The sequence below is a fragment of the Tamandua tetradactyla genome, chromosome 4, assembly GCF_023851605.1.
Source record: "Tamandua tetradactyla isolate mTamTet1 chromosome 4, mTamTet1.pri, whole genome shotgun sequence".
NCBI lineage: Eukaryota > Metazoa > Chordata > Mammalia > Pilosa > Myrmecophagidae > Tamandua > Tamandua tetradactyla.
The window spans coordinates 46,284,885-46,312,856 of NC_135330.1; the positions used below are offsets into that span (position 1 = coordinate 46,284,885).

The following is a 27,972-nucleotide window of genomic DNA, read 5'->3' on the forward strand; positions in this document are numbered from 1 at the left end:
TGAAATTCTTACTAAATGAACCAAAAACTTAGAATTTAGCCATCTTTGCTTTTCTATTCCATGTAATTTTTTCCCTGAACAGATGCAGGGAGATTTTAGTTTGAATTAGAAGCTATAATTGAAGACATAATTGTTAATATGAAGTCTAGAAATTTCTTAGAAATTAATGCTTGTTTTGATTAAAGTATATCCATGTAGATGAATAAATGAATAATTTCAGTTATTTAATCAACCCACACAAAACACTATTATAATACTTAAAAGTCATACATGTCACAGATGATTTCTAGAAAAAAAAAAGTTTCACTTCCAAAAAGAAAATTTAATGCTTTCTATTTTTCACTTAAAATATCAATGAAATCTTATTTGAAATACTTTGTCATGTTATGTAAGACTCTCCTGAGTTTCCTGCTTAAATAGAATGATTAAAATTAAATCAACATGGCATTTTTCCTTCACAACAAGGCAGAATACTACTCAGGGAAACTTTTCAACAATGCTTTACTGAAAAAGCATGCACAAAAAATAATATCAATAACATCTGAAATACCTAATTGAAACCTGATCATTTTAAATTTTTTAATAAATAAATTTTCTTTATTAGTTAAGTGAACTAAACCACTAAAGGTAATAAAAGAAAACAACTAGAAATACAAATGCAATAGTTATTCACCAATCCATTCATACATTTCAAATTGTAGTAGAGCAATAAAAAAAAAACAAAAAAAAAATCTAACTTCTGGAGGTTAAAATTGTGATTCAATTTTTATCTTAATTCTTTCAAGTGGTTAGCTCATCCATGAAGAAAAACTTCATTGAATGGTCTAGTCAGCCACTTAAGATTTATTCTAAATACCATTAATAAGTCAGACAGTGTGCTGGGTGATTATATATATATATAAATAAATGCACATACACACATATTTATGTGCATATACATACACACATAAACACTTTAATTTAATCCATGTAACACCACTCCAATGTAGTTATTAATGATGCTAATTTAGGATTGAGTAAACTGAGTGTTTAGATAAGCTAATATTTTTCCCATGGATGCAAACCTAGTAAGTAAAGAAGTGAGAATTAAAATGTTATCATTGGACTATACTCTAAACCAGTAATAGAGTGTAAAATTCTATAAGGTTTATGATAAGATAATTTTAGATAAATAATAAAATCAAAGAAGCAAATTTAATTATTTTGTATTATGAAATTATTGGCAATAAGATTACAGAAGGGAATTCAAATAAAATAAATTAGTATAGTTGAGCTTATAAGTTTGCTAAAATTTTATAACTGAAATAGTGAAAAACAAATTGGTAAAACAAATATACTGTTTTGCTTGTGTATAGTGGGGGTGTTTCAACAAATGGAGATTAAGTATAATTTAGTTTTAATAAAGTAATGTGATAGCCAGAAGTCAGTCCATAGAATCTCTCATGTTTATGGAATCTGAAATGCTTTTTTAAAATACAAATTTCTGTTTTTTGCTGAAATACTTTCCTATCTGTGTCAATACAGCAATATATGATCAGATAATGTCTTGAGAAATTTATGGAACTGATGGAAAACATCCATTTACTAATGCAAGAAGCTCAATAAATCCCGGACAATATCAAATAAATACACACCTACATTTATGAAAACGAACTGTAGAAATCTGAAGGCAAGATATGATCTTTTAAAGACGCAAGACAAAATAGCAGAGCGACTTCAAGATAAAGCAGAGGGACTCAGTTTCCGATTTATCAATAAGAAATATGTGCTGAAAGTAAATAGTTGCCAAACTGCAATTCCATACCTAAAAAAAAATTATACTTCAACTGTAAAAAAAAAAAATTTTAGGTAAACATAACTTGAAAAAATGTGCCTATGACACTGCAGCATCAATATTCTATTTGTAAATATTGCATATTCTGAATTGTAAGGGATTTATTTCAGTCAGAAGGAAAATTATGCCAAAGCAGCATTTCTCCACCATGGCATCACTGCTATCTTGTCTAGATAATTCTTTGTTCAGAGATGAGGGATAAGGGTGGAAAGGGAAGGCATCGTGCATTGCTGGATGTTTAGCAGCTTCCGTGGCCTGTATCACAAGACCAAAAGAACCAACAAACTATGACAATCAAAAATGTCTCCAGATATTACTAAATATCTAGTGGGGTGGGGGGGAGGGCAAAGCACCACTAATGAGAACCCCTACCCCAGGGTCTACATTGTACAGAGAGGAAAGAAGATCAATGAAGTTGCTAAATATGATTCCAAGCCTGACTTCAGGTTTAAGGGATACGTGGATATTTTCCTAAAAGTGTCACCCACACACATCATATCAAGGTTTTTGAGTTACAATAACCTTTTATATTTTATATCATTTTAATATATGAAATATTATCACCTACACTTTCAAATTATAGCCACTAATTATTGAGGCTTTCTTATATTTCAGGCATTTTGTTATTCACTTTCTACACTAGAAACTATAAGTCATTAGATACCTCATTTTTTTTCACAACAGGGCCTCATGTGATGATGTTCTGACTCCAAACACATGACTATTTAATTGTATTATAACTTCATGTGGTAACTACTATTTATTATCTACCTGATTTTTATGTTACCATATATGAAGCACCACATTTAGAACTGTGTTTGTAGCTTTTATTAATCACACAACATATATCTCACCTGAAAATATAATATACTTATGTCACAGAAATAAGATTGACCTGAGGTACAAAGAATAGTCTAAGAAAAATATATTATATATTTTGGTGTCTATGAAAGAGTCTTAAAGAGCCTGATGAATTTACCAGAATGTATTATGTCACCAGAGTGGCATAAAACATAATATCTATAGCCAGTTCAGATGGAAAGGCATTGAAGCTTCCTTTGAGCTCTCAATTGACAGCCACATGACAAAGTCATCTTTGAAGATGATATTTTGTCTTCCAGTCAAACCACTGTAGCTGATTCTGTGTGAAGCAGAAAAGAGTATGTTTACCCAACCCTAAAAAAAAGAAGATTTGGAGCAAAATGAATGATTTGTTGTTTTCAAGGCCACCAACGTTTAGGGTAATTTAATATATAGTAGTAGATAACTAGATATGTAAATAATTCAAGCAAAGGAAAAATTATGAAGAAAACAAGGGAAAACTACCAGGACAATTTGCAAGGTCAGCATTGAAAGTATGTGGTACATAGCATGTAGAAGTGAATAAATCCAAGGAGAGGAAAGAGATAAAAAAGTGATAAAAAGGAGTAGAGAGCAAGTGATAAGTATAGAAGTAAAACAAGGAAACAACATAATGGGACAACAAAATTATGCATGGTATACCTGCAGATATCGCTATGAGCAGTCAACATAGAGGCATGTCATTATGGAACTATTATTAGACTTTAAAGATAAAAAAGCCCCTTTAGAAATGTAGGCAAAAAGAACAATTATTTACAAAGGAAAGAAAATCAAGTTAGCATCCGATTTTTAATCTCAATAAATAGTGGAGTAAAATACCTATAAGACATTCAAGGACAAAAAGTTTGTGCCAAGGAGAATTTTAATAATTAAGGTTGCAGACATATAACCCCAAACATGTCAGATTTCAGGAACTATTTTTCTCACAAGTTCTTTAAGATTATTTTAGAGTAAAGCTTCAAATATTTGTAGAAGCTCTGGCCATAAACCAGTTGGTAAGTATTGAATATTTTGTAGAACTAATACTAAAACACAGGCAGAAATTTGAGTGACTGGCCAGTAACCAAGTGGTTCGAAAGGTTGAGGTAGAGTCATTGGCCTTTTGTGTTGGTTGACAATAGGCATTGATGGGAATCCAATGAGGTTTAAATCTACAACTTCAGTTTAGATATAAAAAAAGACTTCATTAGAAGTGACCTTGCTCCCAAGTCTCTTTCATTGACTAGAGAGTTCCTGTTACTTTGGAAGAAAAAATTCCAAAATGTTCTGCAAAGCTTTGCATCCTGGGATCCATTGCTGATAAAATGTCAGTTATTTTCTGCCAGTAATTGGCAATTATTTTCTAGTGTGACTTGACAGAGGAGGTCATGGAGTGCTTGGAGCATGGTAGGGTCCTTAGGTAACATCACAGTAACTTCCGTCTCTCTTCCAGCCACAGGCATTACCAGATAGTAGATTCAGCTTTAACAGAGGCTAAGAGATGAACCAAAAATATGTGGTGGGCAACTGCAGTGTTCATATGCATTCCGTCCACCACATATGTACTCTTGATTTTTTAGGCTTCAGATAAACCCTTGAGATCTTGTGTTGGGCTTCTATTTTAAAAATATCACCTAGATTTTATTACAAACCCTTATCAATCACTCAGATATAATATAAGAATTTCCCTGTCTGTAAAGTACCATCCCAATTCCATGATCCCGTGGCAGTTTGAAGAGCCTTAAACTGAAGCCCTTATGGAATGAAAATGCCTAGCAGGGTGTATTGGCCTAAAAGCAAAATATCATATGCAGCAGGAAAACATAGTTGACATGGCTGTGGTTGGATTGGCCAACAAAAGGAATCCAAGCAATGGTTGAACCTCCAGTTAGTATTCCCTCACTCTTCAGCAATGGATTCAGTTCAGACTTCTTAATGGCTCAAAGGAGTCAGGAAAGGGGGTCAAAGGAAAGGAGTGAGAAGGGGCATTTTGGCATGTGTCCCTGAACCACAGGTGAACCATTGCAGACACTAACCCATTGTGCAATTTCACAGTTCCTAAAAAATGGCTGCAAATATACTTGTGATGGGACAAATGGTTTTAGGAATGTATAACATGCGAGATTTTTTCATGTTCACTGCTAATAGGGGATTAATGCTTGTCTTAATACAATTTATCTTTGAGGCAACCATGACACTTCAGGAAAGGTGTGATAAGTGCTACTGATTAGCAAGCAACAATGGCAAATGACCAAACAGCCCAAAATTTGGCCAGGAACAGCATTTATTGTGAGAAACGTACAGAGAGAAGCCATGTAGGGGCAACTTTCTTTCATTTGTCCTATTAACTTGAAGAACAAATGACTGTGTTTAATGATTTATCAGAACCAGATGCCAGATGCTGAAAATAGAGCCTCTACATATGATCTCTAGGATTTATAATCCACATGGTTGGCAACATTAGTTCCCCTCTTAGTGTTTCAGAGATGGGGTCACGCCTTGAGATTTCAGCATAAAAAGTAAACAGAACCATGTCATTTTGTGCTGTTCTGCCACTTCACCATGCATGGTAAAGGGAAACCATCCTCCCATGGTGTGAAAATGGATTGGGTTCCAAGACTTCTGATAGCAACTGTACCACTCAGCTTTCATTGATTTAGACACTTGGCTATAGTGGGATTGCATTGAAAAGTTTTCAGTTTCCAATAGTCTCATTGTGAAGCAGCTCACTGTCCCCTTTGGAATGTCAGTCAGCAGAAGGTTAACCTTTGACAAGTTAGTTTTTACCCACTGAAATACAACATACTAAAATATGCTAGGTAATACACAAGTAAAAATTCTCAGTCACTTAATAAAGCCCATCTTTACTTCTTTCTAGTACTACAATTTTAACACAAGTTATCAGGGCATTCTGCTCATTGCAGATCCCCAGGTTGGTGGAGAGTCAATGAGGCACTTCCAGGAGCATGATGAATCGAATCCTGACTCTTAAAATTTAAGCCAGGGTATTACACACAGCCTTTGTGATCCTATTTCATTGACAAAATCAGTCAGGTCAAACGTAATAAAGGAATATTGCCAGTAACGTCTCATAGTTATTTTAAATTACATTCTCTGTTTTCTAGAAATGTTGATATCTTTTTGGAATTTTACTGAACTTTTGGTTATGTTCTTTTTAAATTTAGTTAATTTGTCTATTAAACTTGTCTTTTACTAATTGATTTATCAGTATAGTGGTGCAGATATATCTATCTGTCTATCTAGAGATATTATAACTACTTTGCTGGGTATATGTACTGCAAACACATTCTCCCACTCTGTTTTCATTTTCACTCCCTAAATGCTGTTTTATAATGAACATAATTCTTAATTTTAATGAAGTCTAATTTAACATTTTTCCTTTTTTTGTTCCCTTTTAGTTTGTATCCTTACAAGTCATGAAGCAGAAGTTAAGCATGCTTAAGAGCTGACATACTTACACTGAAATGGATAGTATCATTTACTTGAATTGTTCATGATGAAGATATTACCATTAGCAATATATTTGACCCAATTATACAGCAGCACATTTCATATAACAAGAGTGACAAAAGATGCAATGAATTAGAAGACATACACTTAGTCCAAGCAGATAAAATGTCAAAAACAAAATAGTCAGTGAAAGACCTAAGTAACATAATAAGGTAGAATTACTAGGTTTATGAAAAAATTCTATGTCACTGTAATAATGAATCCATGTAAAATTCATAAAAGTTATCCAATATTATTAGGTTACAAAAAAAACATAATTATTGAATGAGTTGCTGTCCTACTAAATCTTTATGTTGGCTCATCTACTCTGATAGCACAGAAGGCATCAGAATTTTCTTGGATAAACAATGCAATTTATAATCCTTCAATATTGAAAATGTCACAATTTTAAATTACAGGCTATGCAGCAAAAAATATGTATAATGTGACTCTTTTATATAAGAATGGGATGATTGGGTAAAACAATTGGGATAAGTTAATTGATATGAGTTAATGACTGGTAAATAATTCATCAGGTATAAAAATATTTTAATGGTCCTTAACTTTATCTTAGGCTTGCAAAAAGCCGGCTTGGTCCTTACATAGTAAATTATGTATAAGTTCTAATGAAATATGACTTTATACTTGAATTTAAGTAGGAATTGGTCATGGAAAATTTTATATAAAATGTCCTCAAGTAAAAAAATAATATTCCAGGTAAATGTCCTCAAGTAAAAACATAATAACTTGTTGATGAACAGGCTAGAATATCTTATGTATGGAAAAAATTGAGATGTTTCTACTTAATAATTTATCCAAAAGAGATGAAGGAATGTCATAAATATATTGCACTGGTAAATTAAGAAATTTGATTAGTGTCTGTTACCCTTCATCTATTCAAGTTGATAATATATAGTATTACTACATTTTAAAATATGAAAGGAATAAGACTTCATATTGAATGGTAAAACAATGACTTCTTTGTCATATTTGGGTTTTATTTCTGTAATTGTAATGCATTTTGGTTGGATATTTTATTAACTTCCTCTCCTTCCTCATCACTTTAAATTATTTCAGAAGCACTTAACCTGCAGGCAGAAATATGTTCAAATATGATGCTTGAGGGCAATGTTTTGGGCCACTGTTTCCAATAACTTTTTTGTTGCTCTCTAGGTATTCCCCTAATCAACTGTGCAAAACTGTAAAATACATGAGATTCTTCCCTTTTTGCTTTCTTATGTGTCAGAGGAAGATACTATTTCTATTTTCCAAGACTGTTCTCTATACAAACAAGCATCTTTGCAACATTTATTTGGAACAAAGACAGCCAATGGCTCTGCTTGCATGGCATGCAGAATTGTAACAGACCATGTAGTGTTTTCTCCCAATTTCAGTCCATTACATCCCTTGTAGCCACAGCTGATGGTTCAATATCTCTGGTAAGCATAAAATAACAGCATTTTGATACAACAGCTATAGTGAAACTCAGAGGTCATTATCCTATTCAGTTCAATTTCCCAATAAATTGATATGGGTTCATGCTTTCAGGTAATATACTTGGTGTTTTTAAAAATACAAAGATAAGTAAGACAATATTCTCCATAAATAGCTTATATTTGAAATCAGAGATTATAGCAGATCATGAATAACAAAAAAAATTACGTTGAAATAAAATATGTTATGAAGTTGATTGGAATAGAAAAGGAGAGCTTACTGATGTTTGAAATAATCAGGAAGGACTTTCTCCATTCGCTCTCTCAAATTTCTCAATATTAAAGAGATCTTCTTTACCATTCAATCTGAAATAGTGTATGTGCACACAGGCACGCACAGGCACACACATGAACACACACACACTGCTTTATCTAAGAATTCATCTTTTTTTCACAGCACAAATCATTACCTAATATGTTATCTATTTGTGGTTATTGCATCCCCATTTTAATCATCAAGTAATCCTTATTCATAGAGTAATGACTGAAAAAAAAAGTCACATGGGACATTCTTGTTCAATAAATATATTTTAAAAAAGATCATTAGCAGCATTCAGTAATAGATGACTTACAGATATTTGTCTTTTGCAACTGAGGGGAGGTAGTATCTTCAAGTGAGCAGATAATGTAGAAGAAATTGCATATTTAAATACATAAATTTGATGAGTTTATTTTAAATGACTTGCCACTAAAACTCTATTTCTTTAATGTGACATGCCAATTACAGTATTTACCTTTAGTGATATTATGAAGATTAAATAAGATAATGTATATAAAGTTGAATGATTTGGTTTTGAGATCACTTTGGTATAAACTATGATCCCTTAATTTACAGGAATAAAGAATCTAACCTTTCAGAGTGTCTCTTAAATTATCTATGAAATGGTGTTCTCTCAGAAAGATGTTGTTGCAGTTAAATAAATTAATTCATCACAAGTGCTGGGCACAACATTCAACAGGTGTCATACTTTCTGTATATTTTAGATGGTGGTTTTTATTAAAGCACCAAAAAAGTCTCTGGCACAAAGTGGGTTCACATAAATATGAACAAGTCTCCCTTCTCTCCTTTTTGTAAAGTGAGTGAGAGCATGAGCCAGGCAACGTTCCTGTGTCTTCCTATCAGGCTTTATTACTCCACTAAATTATAAAACTTTATTTACAGTAATGAAAAGCAAAGATAATTGCAATTTACAAAAACTATTGTTGGACGATTAAATGCAACAATATGCAATGGATCACAGAACAACTTTGAAGAACAGTGTTGGTCAAGATGATCATCTTCAATCAAATATTGCCAGACTGGAGAACAATACCATTCTATTATATAGTTGGGGGTCCCAAATGCTTTGAAACAACCTTATGGACAGTTTATTCAAACATGATCGGAGTCCTGAAGAAACTAAAATTGCAAAAGTCTAAATAGAAAGACCTTAAATATTTTTTTTTGTTAGTGTGATGACATTTTTTTTTATTAATTAAAGAAAAAAGAAATTAACACAACATTTAGAAATCATTCTATTCTACATATGAAATCAGTAATTCTTAACATCATCACATAGATGCATGATCATCATTTCTTAGTACATTTACATCGATTTAGGAAAAGAACTAGCAAAACAACAGAAAAAGATATAGAATGTTAATATAGAGAAAAAAATAAAAGTAGTAATAATAATAATAAAAGACACAAACAAACAAACAAAAAAACAAAAAAAAAACTATAGCTCAGATGCAGCTTCATTCAGTGTTTTAACATAATTACATTACAATTAGGTATCATTGTGCTGTCCATTTTTGAGTTTTTGTATCTAGTCCTGTTGCACAGTCTGTATCCCTTCAGCTCCAATTATTCATTATCTTACCCTGTTTCTAACTCCTGCTGGTCTCTGTAACCAATGACATATTCCAAGTTTATTCTCGAATGTCGGTTCACATCAGTGGGACCATACAGTATTTGTCCTTTAGTTTTTGGCTAGACTCACTCAGCATAATGTTCTTTAGTTCCATCCATGTTATTACATGCTTCATAAGTTTATTCTGTCTTAAAGCTGCATAATATTCCATCGTATGCATATACCACAGTTTGTTTAGCCACTCTTCTGTTGATGGACATTTTGGCTGTTTCCATCTCTTTGCAATTGTAAATAACGCTGCTATAAACATTGGTGTGCAAATTTCCGTTTGTGTCTTTGCCCTTAAGTCTTTTGAGTAGATACCTAGCAATGGTACTGCTGGGTCATATGGCAATTCTATATTCAGTTTTTTGAGGAACCGCCAAACTGCCTTCCACAGTGGTTGCACCATTTGACATTCCCACCAACAGTGGATAAGTGTGCCTCTTTCTCCGCATCCTCTCCAGCACTTACCATTTTCTGTTTTGTTGATAATGGCCATTCTGGTGGGTGTGAGATGATATCTCATTGTGGTTTTGATTTGCATTTCTCTAATGGCCAGGGACATTGAGCATCTTTTCATGTGCCTCTTGGCCATTTGTATTTCCTCTTCTGAGAGGTGTCTGTTCAAGTCTTTTTCCCATTTTGTAATTGGGTTGGCTGTCTTTTTGTTGTTGAGTTGAACAATCTCTTTATAAATTCTGGATACTAGACCTTTATCTGATATGTCGTTTCCAAATATTGTCTCCCATTGTGTAGGCTGTCTTTCTACTTTCTTGATGAAGTTCTTTGATGCACAAAAGTGTTTAATTTTGAGGAGCTCCCATTTATTTATTTCTTTCTTCAGTGCTCTTGCTTTAGGTTTAAGGTCCATAAAACCGCCTCCAATTGTAAGTTTCATAAGATATCTCCCTACATTTTCCTCTAACTGTTTTATTGCCTTAGACCTAATGTTTAGATCTTTGATCCATTTTGAGTTAACTTTTGTATAGGGTGTGAGATATGGGTCCTCTTTCATTCTTTTGCATATGGATATCCAGTACTCTAGGTACCATTTATTGAAGAGACTGTTTTGTCCCAGGTGAGTTGGCTTGACTGCCTTATCAAAGATCAAATGTCCATAGATGAGAGGGTCTATATCTGAGCACTCTATTCAATTCCATTGGTCGATATATCTATCTTTATGCCAATAACATGCTGTTTTGACCACTGTGGCTTCATAATATGCCTTAAAGTCAGGCAGTGTGAGACCTCCAGCTTCGTTTTTTTTCCTCAAGATGTTTTTAGCAATTCGGGGCACCCTGCCCTTCCAGATAAATTTGCTTATTGGTTTTTCTATTTCTGAAAAATAAGTTGTTGGGATTTTGGTTGGTATTGCATTAAATCTGTAAATCAATTTAGGTAGGATTAAGATCTTAACTATATTTAGTCTTCGAATCCATGAACACGGTATGCCCTTCCATCTATTTAGGTCTTCTGTGATTTCTTTTAATAGTTTTTTGTAGTTTTCTTTGTATAGGTTTTTTGTCTCTTTAGTTAAATTTATTCCTAGGTATTTTATTCTTTTAGTTACAATTGTAAATGGGATTCGTTTCTTGATTTCCCCCTCAGCTTGTTCATTGCTAGTGTATAGAAATGCTACAGATTTTTGAATGTTGATCTTGTAACCTGCTACTTTGCTGTACTCATTTATTAGCTCTAGTAGTTTTGTTGTGGATTTTTCTGGGTTTTCAACGTAAAGTATCATATCGTCTGCAAACAGTGATAGTTTTACTTTTTCCTTTCTAATTTTGATGCCTAGTATTTCTTTTTCTTGTCTAATTGCTCTGGCTAGAACCTCCAACATATTGTTGAATAATAGTGGTGATAATGGACATCCTTGTCTTGTTCCTGATCTTAGGGGGAAAGTTTTCAGTTTTTCCCCATTGAGGATAATATTAGCTGTGGGTTTTTCATATATTCCCTCTATCATTTTAAGGAAGTTCCCTTGTATTCCTATCTTTTGAAGTGTTTTCAACAGGAAAGGATGTTGAATCTTGTCAAATGCCTTCTCTGCATCAATTGAGATGATCATGTGATTTTTCTGCTTTGATTTGTTGATATGGTGTATTACATTAATTGATTTTCTTATGTTGAACCATCCTTGCATACCTGGGATGAATCCTACTTGGTCATGATGTATAATTATTTTAATGTGTTGCTGGATACGATTTGCTAGAATTTTATTGAGGATTTTTGCATCTATATTCATTAGAGAGATTGGTCTGTAGTTTTCCTTTTTTGTAATATCTTTGCCTGGTTTTGGTATGAGGGTGATGTTGGCTTCATAGAATGAATTAGGCAGATTTCCCTCCACTTCGATTTTTTTGAAGAGTTTGAGGAGAGTTGGTACTAATTCTTTCTGGAATGTTTGGTGGAATTCACATGTGAAGCTGTCTGGTCCTGGACTTTTCTTTTTAGGAAGCTTTTGAATGACTGATTCAATTTCTTTACTTGTGATTGGTTTGTTGAGGTCATCTATTTCTTCTTGAGTCAAAGTTTGTTGTTCATGTCTTTCCAGGAACCCATCCATTTCAACTAAATTGTTGTATTTATTAGCGTAAAGTTGTTCATAGTATCCTGTTATTACCTCCTTTATTTCTGTGAGGTCAGTGGTTATGTCTCCTCTTCCATTTCTGATCCTATTTATTTGCATCCTCTCTCTTCTTCTTTTTGTCAATCTTGCTAAGGGCCCATCAATCTCATTGATTTTCTCATAGAACCAACTTCTGGTCTTATTGATTTTTCTCTATTGTTTTCAATTTCATTTATTTCTGCTCTAATCTTTGTTATTTCTTTCCTTTTGCTTGCTTTGGGATTAGTTTGCTGTTCTTTCTCCAGTTCTTCCAAGTGGATAGTTAATTCCTGAATTTTTGCCTTTTCTTCTTTTCTGATATAGGCATTTAGGGCAATAAATTTCCCTCTTAGCACTGCCTTTGCTGCGTCCCATAGGTTTTGATATGTTGTGTTTTCATTTTCATTCACCTCGAGATATTTACTAATTTCTCTTGCAATTTCTTCCTTGATCCACTCGTTGTTTAAGAGTGTGTTGTTGAGCCTCCACGTATTTGTGAATTTTCTGGCACTCCGCCTATTATTGATTTCCAACTTCATTCCTTTATGATCTGAGAAAGTGTTGTGTATGAGTTCAATCTTTTTAAATTTGTTAAGACTTGCTTTGTGACTCAGCATATGGTCTATCTTTGAGAATGATCCATGAGCACTTGAGAAAAAGGTGTGTCCTGCTGTTGTGGGATGTAATGTCATACAAATGTCTGTTAAGTCTAGCTTATTTATAGTAATATTCAGATTCTCTATTTCTTTGTTGATCTTCTGTCTCGATGTTCTGTCCATTGATGAGAGTGGTGAATTGAAGTCTCCAAGTATTATGGTACATGTGTCTATTTCCCTTTTCAGTGTTTGCAGTGTATTCCTCATGTATTTTGGGGCATTCCGGTTTGGTGCATAAATATTTATGATTGTTATGTCTTCTTGTTTAATTGTTCCTTTTATTAGTAGATAGTGTCCTTCTTTGTCTCTTTTAACTGTTTTACATTTGAAGTCTAATTTGTTGGATATTAGTATAGCCACTCCTGCTCTTTTCTGGTTGTTATTTGCATGAAATATCTTTTCCCAACCTTTCACTTTCAACCTATGTTTATCTTTGGGTCTAAGATGTGTTTCCTGTAGACAGCATATAGAAGGATCCTGTTTTTTAATCCATTCTGCCAGTCTATGCCTTTTGATTGGGTATAATTTGATTGGGGATAATTTCTTCCATTAGTTTTTCTCCTCCTTTTCCCTTCTCTTCTCCTTCTGGGACACCCACCACACGTATATTTGTGCGCTTCATATTGTCATTCAGTTCCCTGATCCCCTGTTCAAATTTCCTTTCTTATCCCTATAGTTTCTGTATCTTTTTGGAATTCAGATGTTCCATCCTCCAATTCACTAATTCTAGCTTCTGTCTCTTTAAATCTACCATTGTAGGTATCCATTGTTTTTTCCATCTTTTCTACTTTGTCCTTCACTCCCATAAGTTCTGTGATTTGTTTTTTCAGTTTTTATATTTCTTCTTTTTGTTCAGCCCATGTCTTTTTCATGTCCTCCCTCAATTTATTGGTTTGGTTTTTGAAGAGGTTTTCCATTTCTGTTCGTATATTCAGCATTAGTTGTCTCAGTTCCTGTATCTCATTTGAACTATTGGTTTGTTCCTTTGACTGGGCCATATCTTCAATTTTCCGAGTGTGATCCATTATCTTCTGCTGGCATCTGGGCATTTAATCAGATTTCCCTGGGTGTGGGACCCAGCAGGTTGAAAGATTTTTTCTGTGAAATCTCTGGGCTCTGTTTTTCTTATCCTGCGCAGTAGGTGGTGCTCGTGGCGCTCGTCTGCCTGCAGGTCCCACCAGTAAAAGATGCTGTGGCTCCTTTAACTTTGGAAAACTCTCGCTGTAGGGGAGTGTCGCCAGCCGAAGCAGCTTGGGGGAGTGCCAATCTGAATCTCCCAGCTGGCCCGGGAATCCGCGGGTGGGGTGGGTCGCCAGCCTCCGCGGCTTGGGGGAGCGCCTGTCCAAATTTCCCAGCTGGCCTGGGGCGCCAAGCGTGGTGGGGCGGCGCCGGTCACCGCGGCTTGTGGGAGTGCCTATCCACAGTTCCCAGCCAGGCCAGGAAGCCACATGTTTGGAACGGACCCCGGTCGCTGGTCTCCGGGGCTTGGGGGATCTCTGATCCAATTCTCCCAGCTGGACTGGGGGCCGCACGTGGGGGGAGCGCAAGCCGCCGTGGCTTGAGGAGATCGCCTGTCCAAATCTCCCAGCCGGCCTGGGAAGGAGAGAGGGAGGGACTCCGGCCGCCTGTCGCCCCGGCCCGGGGAAGCTCACGTCCCTTGGTGATCTCACCGCAGTGGGTTCTCCCAGCCAGTCAGCCATTCCAGAATGGGGTATGCTGTCTTCTTGGTCTCTGTCATGGCTCTGGGAGCTGTTCTGTACCGTTTCTACTTCCCTAGTAGCTGTTCTGGAGGAGGAACTAAGACCCGTGCATCTTACTAAGCCGCCATCTTCTCCGGAAGTCAAGACCTTAAATATTTAATGATCAATAAGATTAAATGAAAAGTCTTGGTGGAAAAAATGCTTCTACCATCACAGTGGGCAAAGTTGATGTGAAAAGAAATACTATTTCAATATTCATTCTAGAACACCTTTGCATTACTCTACAGTGAGCCGAAAATAATAAACTGGCAAAGAGCAGAGGAAAGAGGAGAAGGATTAAAGTCATTATTCTGAGCATATCCAAAATAGATATCATTATTCCTCCATTAGATTTTAAAAATATTAAATGCTAGAATAAACCTATGAGGGGAAAATAAACTTGGCAAAACAAAGAGAAAATGATTCAGGTAAGGAGACATGGTTTTGCTAATGTAAAATCAATTCCTTCTGTAAGCATATCTCAGTTTATTTAATGATTACTCATGGCAATTAAAGTAATTCTGTGTATTTCCCATCTGAGACATACATCACTGATCAACACCTGGATTTTGGAAAGGTTTAGAGGAAATTTTTACTCAAATCTACAAGAGCAATATATATAAAAAACTAAATGAGCTATATTAGAAATGTTACCTAACATTTAAAATTATTAGTGTTTTCTAATACATTCTTGATAATTTCATATAGTAGCCACTAAATTAATAAATGCACTAGCGTGTTAGAAATCCATTACAAATAGATTCAAATTAAGTGGTAACAATTTTAGCCTATAGTAAACTGTGACTTGACTGAGGTATTGGTGACTGTATATTAATGAAAGAAATTGTTAAATCAAGGTAATTTATTAAAATTATAAGTTCTTTAAAAACTGAAAATATTTAAATATACTGTAAGTCTTGTAAACTTGAATTTTAAGAACATTAAGATGACAGAGGTAAAATATATAATAGTATAGTTATTTTATTCATGTGTTTTTTATATAAGTATATATTATGAAACAAAGGCTATTTGATCAATTCATTTGTGTGGTGTTTTCTGAAAAAATTTTAATTATCAAAAGAGATTAGTAAAATGTAATTATAATTTAAAATTCTATCAACTGAAATGCAGTTTAACACATCTATATAAATACAAAACAAAGTTATAACGATCAATAAACCAAGAGTGATAATGGAAAATTTAAGTTTAACAAAAGTTGTTTTATTTGTAAGAAGCAGCCTATACTCCATTGAGTGGTATACTCACTGCCATCTATCCAAGCTATATAGAAAACATAAAAACAAAATCCTAACTCTTGAAAAACGATTGTTCTTGGGGTTTGATAATTCTGGCTCTCTGTAAATCTACATTGTTGGACACTTAATTTTAAGGAATGCTTTTTCTAAATTTCAAAATATTCTTCTGAACCTCCTCTTATGTAGTCCTAAGTTATGTGGTTGATTTTTCATTATTTTCATTTATTTGTTATTTACTTTAAAACATTCCCTATTGTTTTCTATTTTTTCTATCTAACTTTGTTGACAACTAATATTAATTTCTATTAATTGTGTTAAAAAATTGAACGTTACACTTTGGTACTTTCCTAATAACTACCTAGAAACAGATTCAATTAGAAATTGCCAAAGTTAATAGTTTATATTCTTAACAATGATGTTGAATATTTTGAAAAAAAATATTTTTGTAAGCTGTATGGCTGGGGCCACATTTCATTCTTTTTCCATGTTATTGCTGCACCATTTATTGATTTGTCTGTTTGTTTGTTTGCTTGTATTTTGGGGAAGTACATGGGCCAGAAATTGAACCGGGGTCTCCCCCATGGCAGGTGAAAATATGACCAATGAACTACTGTTTTATCGCCCTTTAAAAGATTCTTACATAAATTAAAGAAATAACTTAACTGATTTAATCACTTTCCAAAATGAATCGGTTTTGTTTTCATTGTAGTCATAAGTTATTTATTCACAAGTCACTTTCTATAACAAGCCAAGATTCACATGCACAATCTGAATTGAAAACCATTGAAAAAAATTAACTCCTTCTGGTATCATTTCATTTACAGTGATGGTCCCTATTATTATTATATTTTCTGTATTTCTGATATCTGACTATTGTTTTCTATTGAGCTTGCTAGGCATATTAGCAAAAATTATAATATCAGCATGCTGTAGGGTAGCAAATTTTTGCAAAAGACTGATTTTTGAAATTATACCACATAGTAAGCAGCAAATTTCCAGATGATAATTTAAAAGGAAAACATCTGCACAAACTTTGGCAAATCATGCATATCCCTTTGATATGCTTTTATCTCTTTATATTTTGTGAACTAAGTCTAAAATACAAGGGAAATTTTTAAAAGATTGTGGAAAAAGTGAAGTATTTTTGAAACATTGTAAAACAAGTAAAATATGCTGTCTTATTTAATGTGGATATTTTTAATAATTCTAAAGAAATGAAACACATTCTTTTGGGCACAGCAGATAGGAAGAACGTGAAGCAGGAGTGAGTCTGAGTAATCTCTTCTAAATTGGCCATCATTCTATATGGCAGTAGCAAGAATTTGGCTGATTTCTTTTTCTAGATATTATAAAACAACCTAAATCACAAAGCAAATCTTTCATAGCATGTGTAATTTGTATAACCAATATTTGAAATTATCTTTGCCTCTGCTTGAGGCTATGATAACTCAAATTTCAATTATGTAAATAATATTTTAAAATAAAATTGCAAAAATATTCTTTCTACTGGTTGTATTTTTCATGTGGGTCAAGACTAATGTTTCTAGTAATTATACCTCTTCATTACAGATCATGTCTTTCATATGGGCTTTAGGAGATTGGTCAGACCGTTTCTTTCAACTTTAAATTCTCATTAGTTATTGATAAGCTTATCTGCATTAAAACCTCTCTAAGACTTCAGATACTATTAGTCAATAAGTGAATTTACCTAAATTGCTGTTTATGAGGCCAAAGTAAACTAAAATAAAATGTTTCTACAGTCTAACTATAAATATTTTTTAAAAAGTTTAAATTCATATTTATAGCAGCAAAATAATCATCAGATTCTTGGAAGTAGCTTTAACAAAAATGTACAAGATCACTAAGTAGAAAATTTGCATTATTGTTGATAGTAAAGACCTAAGTGGAATTATGTGACCTATTTATGGATTGGAATACTCTATATTACAAACCTGCTGAACCCTAAATGTATGTACAGATTCAATCCAATTCCTATTAACTTTTCAGTGACTGTATGTGTGTGTGTGGAAATCACTGATTCTAAAGTTTATATGGAGATAAAAAGTCCAGGAAGAATCCTTTCAAATGCAAAGAAGAAAAATAAATTTGGAGGACATATTCTATCAAATAACAGTGAAAATACTTATTATGGAGCTAAAGTTATTAAGACAGTATAAAATCATCTGTAGATCAATAACCAAATAGATCAGCGAAACTAAATAATTCAAAGATTCTCTCACATATGGTAACTTGTTTATTACCAAGTTTCTACTGCAATGAAGTGAGGAAAGAATTCTATTTTCAAAAAAAGAAAAATACTACTTGGTTAATTCAGTGTCAATGTGGATTATACCATATACAAAAAGTAATTTCAGGCTGACAATGAAAATTCTAGAAGAGTAAAAGGGTTATAATCATTGTGAGTTTATATACTGCAAAGACAGTAAATTGGACACAATAAACATGGACTGTGAAGGAATTTTTTTCTTTCAAAGAATTTTTTTAATGCATCAAAAGATTTTAACCAAAAGACAACATAAAGAAAGCAAAAAGCAAGCCACAAGGTAAGCAGAATAATGCAGAAATCCAATAAAATAATGAGCAGAAATCGTGAAAGACACTTTATTCTTTGTAAATTTCCTCTTTGGAATATCCAAATGGCCAATTAAGTATGCATAATGGATAAAATAAAGAGATGCATAATCTCACTGGCAATGAGTAAATGCAAAGTAAATCCAGAAAGAGATATCTTTACACATACACTGGGAAGAGTGGAGGTTTGAAAGTGTTAAATGATCGTGGGGGCATGAAATAATTGAAACTTTCATACGCTACCAATGGAATTATGAAGATAACACAAAAGGCAAATATTTTGGCTGAATCTATTCAATTTGAACATATCCATACTCTATAATGCAGCATGTTTACTCCTATGTATAGGAGTATATTTATAGAACCAATAGAAGTGCAGAAATATGCTTGCAAAGAGAAACGCACAAGAATGCTTGCAGCAACATTATACTCAGCCAAAAATCTAGCTCAAATCATCACTTACAATAAAAGCAATAATTAATTTATAATATGCAAATACAAGAAGAGTGTAGCACAGTTATGCACAATAAACTTGTTGAAACTCCTAAATATTATAGTGAGCAAAGGAAGCCAAATACAAAAGAAAACATACTATTTGGTTCATTAATTTAACATTCAAAAATCGACAAAATGATCTGTGATAATAGTATTCAAGTTTCCTTTGTGGATTGTAATGACTGGTTATAGGCACATGTAATGTTCTTTTTCTTTATCAGGCAGGTAATTGTTCGTGTTTATAGCACTTTGCAAAAATTCATCAATGTGTGCACCTTTCCTTATGTTGGCTTTACTAGAATAAAAATATTTGCCTTTAAAATGCCTTTGTTTCTTTGACTGACAATCATTCCCTGAGCCCATCGTGGAGCCCTCAGTGCAGCTGACATGCCGTTCCCCACTTTCCACTTTTTATTGCCAATGAGTATTTCTCTAAAAATCTTTCAAATTTAGCTCTGAGTCTAAAGTAAGTTTCAGATATTTTATTCAGTGTTCCTAAGGCCTTTTCTAGAAGGTGGATTTTCAGGTTATTGAGGTGTCTATTTCAAGAAATAAAAGTGCCCAGAAAGTGTTTAGGTTCTGTTTTCCCTTTTTTTTTCCCCTTTAATTACTCTTAAATATGCAAACTTGGCACTATTTTCAGCTCACTACAATTTCCTTCGATTTTGAGTTTGATTTCAGTTTTTATTCCAATTACTCCTTTGAAACATTGCAATTTCCAATTGACTCTTTGTTTCATCATCTCTCTCTCTCATTCTTTCAACTTGTTGGCTTGTTGGCCTATGCACTCTTATTCTCTCAAGTGTGCTCTTAACATCAGTCATTAAAATTTCCATAGGATCATTTCACTCTTTACTGCCTCCCAATTTTATTCTACTTTTGAGTCTTTAGTTTAATTTTAATGTTTCAATCTCATCTAGATTTCTTTTTTTTTCATAGTCTGTTATTTTCATATGATATTTTTCCTACCTTGGTGCCCATTTTTCTGACAAGCACAACAAAGTGGTTATATGAAAACTTAAATTACCTCTGTTCACAACTTACCATCTATTTGAATAACTTAAGCCTACCAAGAGTTAATATAGCCCCATCACTCAAGTCTGCTTCTTGCTTCTGAAAGATTTAGATGTGTAAATATGGTGAGAAGAAAACAGATCTTTGTTCTTTTTAGTATTTGCATCTATGATAACAGCTTATATTGTCCATACAAATAATATATCCTTGATCTCTAACCTTGGGCAAAAGGGATAGAGTGATTCCAAATCTCTTACTGAGCAGTGGAATTGCTTGTTTTCATAACCAAATCATTGTTTTTAGTTTGTTTTAAATCAATTTAGTTCCTTCCAGACTCTGTAATGTATGAAAAACAGATCCAGGTAATAGGCTTGTTTTTTGGAATTAATTTTTAAAACTGATATAATGTTTCTCCTTTTATGTATATTATTTCAAATCCTCTGCTAAAGCATAAAAAAGGTTCTGTCTTATCAACTTGCAATATCTGGCCCCCTCTTTCCAAACTTCCTTCTCTTTACATAGCTCATTTTACATTTTAGTTTCTGCTACTTGCAGCACACTACTAACAAGTACTAAATTCATTAACAGCAAGGTTACAACAAGCTGCCTTTTACAGAATCAGACAAAAGTTGCTAAAATATATAGATTAATTTTACTAAATCTAAAATCTTAATTTTAGATTAACATATGTCAAGAAGTCTTGTTACAGATTAGGACAAAATAAAACTCATATACTCATTTCAATGATTGTTATAGACTCATGTACAATGAATAATAAGAACTTCATGAGGAAATTAACCAAGGACCCAGGGCCCTTACAGATCTCTGTTCTGTTTCCCTTCAATGTGTGGTTTTAGCTTTCATCTATAGAACATGATTTTGCTTCCTGTTAAATCTGTTCCTTTCCATCAGAAATGAGCTCAACCAGAAGCCTAACTCATTATACTACAATTTATATTATCTTCGCCAATATTGAGTTACATGGCCAGTTTTAGGGACATGGGATTCTTTAACTTGTAATATTGCCACCTTGAGTGCCGCGTCCGGCTCTTGAAGCCGAGTCAGGAGAGGGGCGTCGAGGTTGACTTAAGAAATCAGCACTCAGGAGACAAGTATGGTTCCATCACTCAGGGCTCCCTGCTTCTTGGGAGTAAGACCTTTATTCTGTTTTCTTGCCTCCCTTTTGCATCCTCAGAGATTCCCTTATCAAGCGGGTCACCACCCTCAGGTCACACCCGCTTCCTCCCTACCTCCTTGACAGGGGGCAATCTTCTCGGAAACTTCTGCATGCGATATTCCAAGAAGTTTTACTCCCTCCAGCCCGAGGGTAAACAACAATTTTACCCTCTGTTTGCTCAACAGAGCTTGTAAAAGAGCTTATAGAAAGGCTTAGCCTCATGAATGCCTGCAACTTCTCAAGACAGGGGAAATAGGGGAATTACTTTATTCCCAGGCACAGATGTCCCTCTGGCCGGGAGGCAACACTTGAGCAAAGTAAGTATTCTGACAGAAAGCAGAGGGTAGAGGGGAGATGGCAATGGATTAAGACGTCAGCAGTTAGTCAGTGAAGTGACATGAGATATACATAGAAAATACTAGAAACAGTATCGTTGAAACCTAAGTTTAGAACTAAAATTTTATTTTAATCCTTATTTTTATATGTCAATGTTAATGCTCATTATTTCATACTGTTTTACAAATTATCTCACTTTATACTTAGTATCTGCAAAGTTACTGAAAATGTCATAAGCACCATAGGATTCAGTTTTCTCAACTTACCTCCACTTATCAACTGAAGTTTCTTGCTCAGGCTCAGTTTGACTCTCTACCAGAAGGCACATCACTGAGGCAGGATTAAAATGAGACATATATGATCATACTATTGTCATAATTGTGTTGTTGAACTGACAACTTTCATATTGTTTTCATATTTTACTCATTATGTCTTTCGTTGTCTGGTGTTACCAGCCTCCAACATATAAAAATGTATTTTGGATTCTGCATTAATAACGTAGAAAAAAAGGTAAATAAGATAGAGTCATTCTGGAGCTTACTCTTAAGCAAATCTCAGCCAGATATCTCAAATGGCCAAAGTATGCAAAGTCTCAAGAAACAATGTTTCTCAAAATCTTAAGGACATCCAGACACCATAAACCACAAAGTAATGAACTCAGTAAACCTATCTAACCAGAGGGACAATCAGAGTACTCCAAATCCACCAACTACAAACAATTGAACACTTTTTCTTTTTCTTTAAAAACCCTTACCTGGAAATGTCAAGACGAGTTGCAGTTTGGGTTGTTACCTGAATATGTGCTCTCAGAATTACAATTCTAAGAGCCCAAATAAATGCCCTCATTGCCTTGCAGCTTTTGTTTGTTATTTCTTGGTTGACACTCATCATATGTTTTTGAGATTTCACAGGAATCTCAATATATACACATTAAAAGTCATCAATTTATTTGCATCATAATAGCCCATACCCACTTTTCCCATGACAACCCATACTTCATTCTTTTCAGTTTTCTCTTTCTTGTTTAGTGACATAAGTATTATTCTGTTACACAACTGAGAAAATTGGCAGTCATTGTTGAAATAATTTTAAAATATAGTAGCCATTTTATGAATAATACTTGAAAATTATAATTATTCACTAAGAATTTGGATTGGTCTTGAAGGTACTTTCCATTACCAAACTTTAAACTTTCCATTAAAACTTTAAAATACCGTATGCATTAGCTTACAGCAATGTAACAAATTCCCACAAACTTTGTGACTTAAAGCAACACATATTTATTACCTAACAATTACTGTGGATCAGAAGTCCAGAAACAGCTTAATTGAGTAAATTGTTCAGGATCTCACAAAACTGCAGTCAAGGTATCAATCGGATGGGTTGCCATCTGGAAGCTTGACTAGGAAAAATTTGCTACCAAGCACATTCAGGTGGTAGGCAAAGTTCATTTACTTGTGGTTTTAGCTTCTTACTGGATGATGGTTGCAGGCTGCCCTCGGTTCTTTGACACCACCCACAGCTCCCTGCTGTGTGAGACCCTATCCAAAGGCTGCTCTTAACATGGTGATTTACTTCTTCAAGGTCAGCAGGATAGAAAATACCTTTTGCTCCAGTCTCCAAAGATAGAGTCATATATTGTAATATAATCAAGGGAGTGCTAACCCATCACTTTTGCCACATAACATGACATAATTAAGTGAAAGTCCATTACATTTGACATATTATGCTAGTTAAAAACAAGACAAGGTTCTGCCAACACTCAAGGGCAAGGAATTATATAGGTATGTGCCTCATTGTGAGTTACCTTAGATTGGGTCTGCCACTTAACATATGCTCTGAAAGAAAATCAAGACATTGTATTCCAAAGTCATCAGCAATAAGACCCAATCAAAACTATGGCATTCCTAGTCATCATTAATACTTATTTTGCTATTTCATTCCTAAGGCAATTAAATTAAAATATTCCCATACTGAAGTAGATTAATTTTTATTACTTTTAAATATATTTTAAGAACTTTGAATTTTGTGTTAGCTCATTTTCTTAAAATGTCCATATTCTATTTCTAAAAGTAAATCATGTTACATTTTTAATTTTAAAAACAAAAATTTAAAAGAATTTGATAATCAAGACAAAACCCTTACTACATGGATCTACATTGCTCTTGAATCCAAACCACTTGAAAAGACAGGGCAATATTTGCAGCACAAATATGGTGGCACTGGTTAACAAAACAGGAGTTCCTTCAAGATAATGAGGAAGGCTGATTTAAAATTATAAAGAAACCAGAACAAACAAAACTGTGACATTGGACACACACATGGGAAGTGAATATTGTCTTCTATACATGACATGATAATATTTTGATTTTAAAGAAGCCACAGAGATATTCACTTACAGTATGTAGAGTATCAAATAACACAAAGAATAATGGATTAGTCTGTTCTCCTTTGGTATTCTATCCAACACATATTGATGCTTGACAGCAGTATTTCTCCTACCCACCCCACTGCCATTCCCAATCCACAGGCTTACCATTAACTCTATTTATAAATGAAATGGAAAACTTATCACAACACTCAAAGGCAGAGCAACACAGACAAGTGGAGCAGGAGCTGAAGTAAACTGAAGCGCACGAGCAGAACAAAGATAACACCCAAAAACACATACACGAAAGAAAAAAAGGAAAAAAAAAAAATCCCTGGTATCTGAAAACTGGGAACAAGCACAGGAAATGCCACACTTAATTCCCCAGGAATGGAGAAGTTTTGTGGTAACTAATTGTTGCTGGAAATAATTAGTTTGAACAGCTGAATAACTAACTTGTGTGCTCTTGGAGAACTTCCTCCAAAAGCATAAGATCATACTGCTGAATTCAGAACCTTCACTCTTTGCCAGAAAAATGGAGATTATCACTTAGATTATCCAGTTTACACTCAGGGACTTGCACAGTGTCTGACTTAAAGTGGAGGCCCAAAAATGTTCCTCCAATTATCAATATTTAAATAATATTTAATTATCAATAAAAATATAACAAATTTGAAAAACAGAATAATTAGTGACTAAAGAAATGGAATTAATAATCAGAAGAAAACTATCTTGAAAGTGATAATAAATCTATCATAAAAATGATTTTATAAAAAGGAAGGACTTGGATTTCAGACATTAAGTCCATGATTAAAATATTTAAAACTCAAAATCAAATTTCTTGAAGCTTGATAAGTCATATCTAAAATACAAAGACTAAGCAATTAAAAAATTAATGAAAGTCATAACAAAAGAATAGTATCAAAAAGGAGTGGTAATGACAATAGTATTTTTAGAATTCAAGGTGAGATACCATTAAATGGGTACAAGAGATATATTTTATATTAACAAAATAATAGCAGGTATGAAATGGTATATCGTTATGGTTTTGATTTGCATTTGATTTGCTTTGATGGCTCATGATGTTGACCATCTTTTCATGTGTTTTCAACATAAACCTGTCATAAAACACAATTAAGTGTCAGATTACAAACAATTAGGATGACACAATTATTAAATTTAATCTAAGTTGTATGTAGACATAAATAGATAGAAGTATTGACTAAAAACAAGTTAATATCTTTTTTTCTAACATCTATGGAGTTTTTATTAAAACATGCCCAAATATTAAGCTCCAAGTAGTCTCTATAAGATGATATATACTCTGTTAACTTTCAAGTAGGATGATATGTTTTTGTTCCATATATTATTGTATAGTTTTATTTTATTTTCATTTATTACAATAAACATGCATTTTTATATTATTTATGCAATTGATTAATTTTTACATTGCATATAGAAGAAATATGACACTTGGGATTGGAATCAAAGATATTCCCAGAATATTACCTTTCTGGATATGATTGCTTTCCATAAGGTTTGAAAGGTACCACTTAAGCCTTTGTTAAGCAATATCTATTTGGACATGGTAAAAATTATAGCATTTTTAAAAGTTTTTTATAATGGAATTTAATAGACTAAATAATTGATTAATAATTGATTACCTAAAAAGACTATTTTCAAATTCCAACAATATTTTATGATTAAACTTAAAATTCCTAAAGCAATAATTAAATGCAGACCTAAAGGGTATTATAAGGACCTCACTGTCCTATTCAGTACTTGATGCAGACAGAATGCTGACTGATTTGAGAGGCCTTGTTTGTAACATGTGATTTAAAATGTGAATTAAAATAACTTTTCAATGTAGAGTAAAATGAACTTAAAATATTAAATAGAAACTGAGTTCCAATAATAAGTCTAGATTTACCTGGTAAAATGATTTGGCACTGAGCGTAGCAGAAAAGGTTTTTTAAGACATTGATTCAAAGTAGGAGCTTTACTAGTTCCTGTTTGTTTTGTAATGTTCTTTTTCCACTAATATTCTTCTGCAGATTTTGAGTATAAGCATAATGAATTTAGCTTCCTGTTTTGATAAAAATGTGTTCATATGGGAATGCTTAGATTTATCCTTTAAATAAAGTTTAAGGTATTTGAAATTCTCAATGAAATGTAAAATAATACCCACAAGGTTGATAAAATGCTATCCTTAGAAAACAAACATTTGGAAAACAAAGTTAACTGCCCTCATGTGATATGAACCTTAACAAAAATAAAATTTTATCTCTTTTTCTGCAGGACAAACTACAGAAAGCTCAAAGGTCACTGAAATTGATTTAAAAAATGTAACTCTTGGGGGGGCCGCGGTGGCTCAGCAGGCAGAATTCTCAACTGCCATCCCATAGACCTGGGTTTGATTCCTGGTGCCTGCCCATGCAAAAAAAAGAAAAGTAACTCTTGCAAAAACTAAGAAATTGCATGTATATCCTCTACAAAACATGATAAGCATTATACTTATATAAACGTTTCTATGTGTTTTGTACATTAATAAGAAATTGGAATGTGAATAATTTGGAGTAAAAAGTCATTAATGACTTAATATTTTATTATTCTATCTTGATATGGGTTATTTATTATTACAGCATGTTTATATCACCATTCTATTTATTTATACTGTTTTTCTATTTGTCTACCCTATTATAATCAGGCACTGTATACTTTAACTTCAGCGCCTGTGCTTTGGAAATAAAAGTCTACATGTAGATTGAATAGATACATTAATTTATGAGATAAACTAATTATCTAACATTCTGATGGGTTATTAATTTCTCAATTGAACATATTTAGTCAATTATATAATATAATTTTTGGAGCACGTATTTGTTCACTCTGTAATATATGTTCTTGTTTAATCTTTAATAATACTTTGGCATAATTATCTTCTGCATTTTGTTAACACAGAGAATTAATGATACATCTAGCATATATTCTAGCCAACCTGATTTAAAGTCCTTGTTCTTTGTACTTTATTGCTGATTTCCTCTTCTGTTCCAACTAAATCTTTTCAGGGCTGCTCCAAATATATTTTGATATCATGAGACAGGCACAGTAAGAAATTTATGATTTTTTTATCCAATGTCTGCTTACTTGGTGTGGTAAATTAAATCATGTTCCTCACAAAGCCATGCTCAAATCCTAACCCCCAGTCCTGTGGGTGTGAACTTATTTGGATGAGGTGAAATTGAATCCAGATGGACCTTAATCTCCTATGACACACAAATTCTACTGATTTTCCTTCAATGTTTCTCCTCATTTCTGATATCAAAATTAGAACATATACATTCACTTGTGGAAATTTATTTAAGCTCACTTTTTTACTTTGCATGTCCCTCTAAGTTTACTGAAGTTGCTATGACAAATACCACCAAATGGGTTGGCTTACGCAAAAGGAATTTATTGTTTTGGAAGCAAGAAGTACAACATTAAGGTATTGGCAGGGCTTGCTTTCTCCTGGAGTGGGTATCGTTCTGCCAGTCACCTGAAACATGACAATCTCTCCTTGAATCTGCCTCTCTGATTTCCACTGACTGCTGGCTTCTTGCTTTTGGCTTCTATGGACTTCTGCCTCCAAATTTCCTTTGTTTAAAAAACCTGCTGCATATGAATTAAGGCCCACTCTGATTCAAGTTGGCCTCATCTGGCTAAGATCTTTGAAGCTCATATTCACAAATGAGCTCATAAAAATAACATCTTCAAAGCTCTACCTATAAATCTCATCTTCAAAACATGGATTGTGACTTAAATGCATCTTTTGTGAGTCACATTGATTGAATCTTTAACATTGCCTTGTCTAAGTGTGTCTAATGAAAGGTATGCTCCCCATTTCATCCCCTAGTACTGCTATCCTTGCCCTGGTGTAGTCTGTGTATCTCCATCCTTAAATCATGTTGAAAATTTTTGTTATTAGCTCTTGTGGTTTTATTTGGTTTGTTATGTAAATCAGTAAAATATAATTCCTGATAAACATATATTTAATATGTCTTCAATTCAGTTTTCAAAAATATATTTCTGACTAATAGAAAAAAGAGAAAAGGCATTTATCTTCCTTATTTCAAAACTTTACTATGAGTGACTATTACCTACATGTTTTTAGAGA

General features: G+C 33.4%; 1 long non-coding RNA gene across 1 annotated transcript in view; it reads right to left on the reverse strand.

The window, feature by feature from the left end:
• LOC143678924 (uncharacterized) overlaps nucleotides 1-22,343 on the reverse strand; it is a 38,391-nt gene extending 16,048 nt beyond the window's left edge. The window contains exons 1-2 of the long non-coding RNA XR_013173479.1: nucleotides 22,203-22,343; nucleotides 21,715-21,778 (exon numbers count right to left, since the gene is read on the reverse strand). This is a non-coding gene — a long non-coding RNA (uncharacterized LOC143678924). The remainder of the gene's footprint in view (nucleotides 1-21,714; nucleotides 21,779-22,202) is intronic.
• Nucleotides 22,344-27,972: the final 5,629 nt, after the last annotated feature.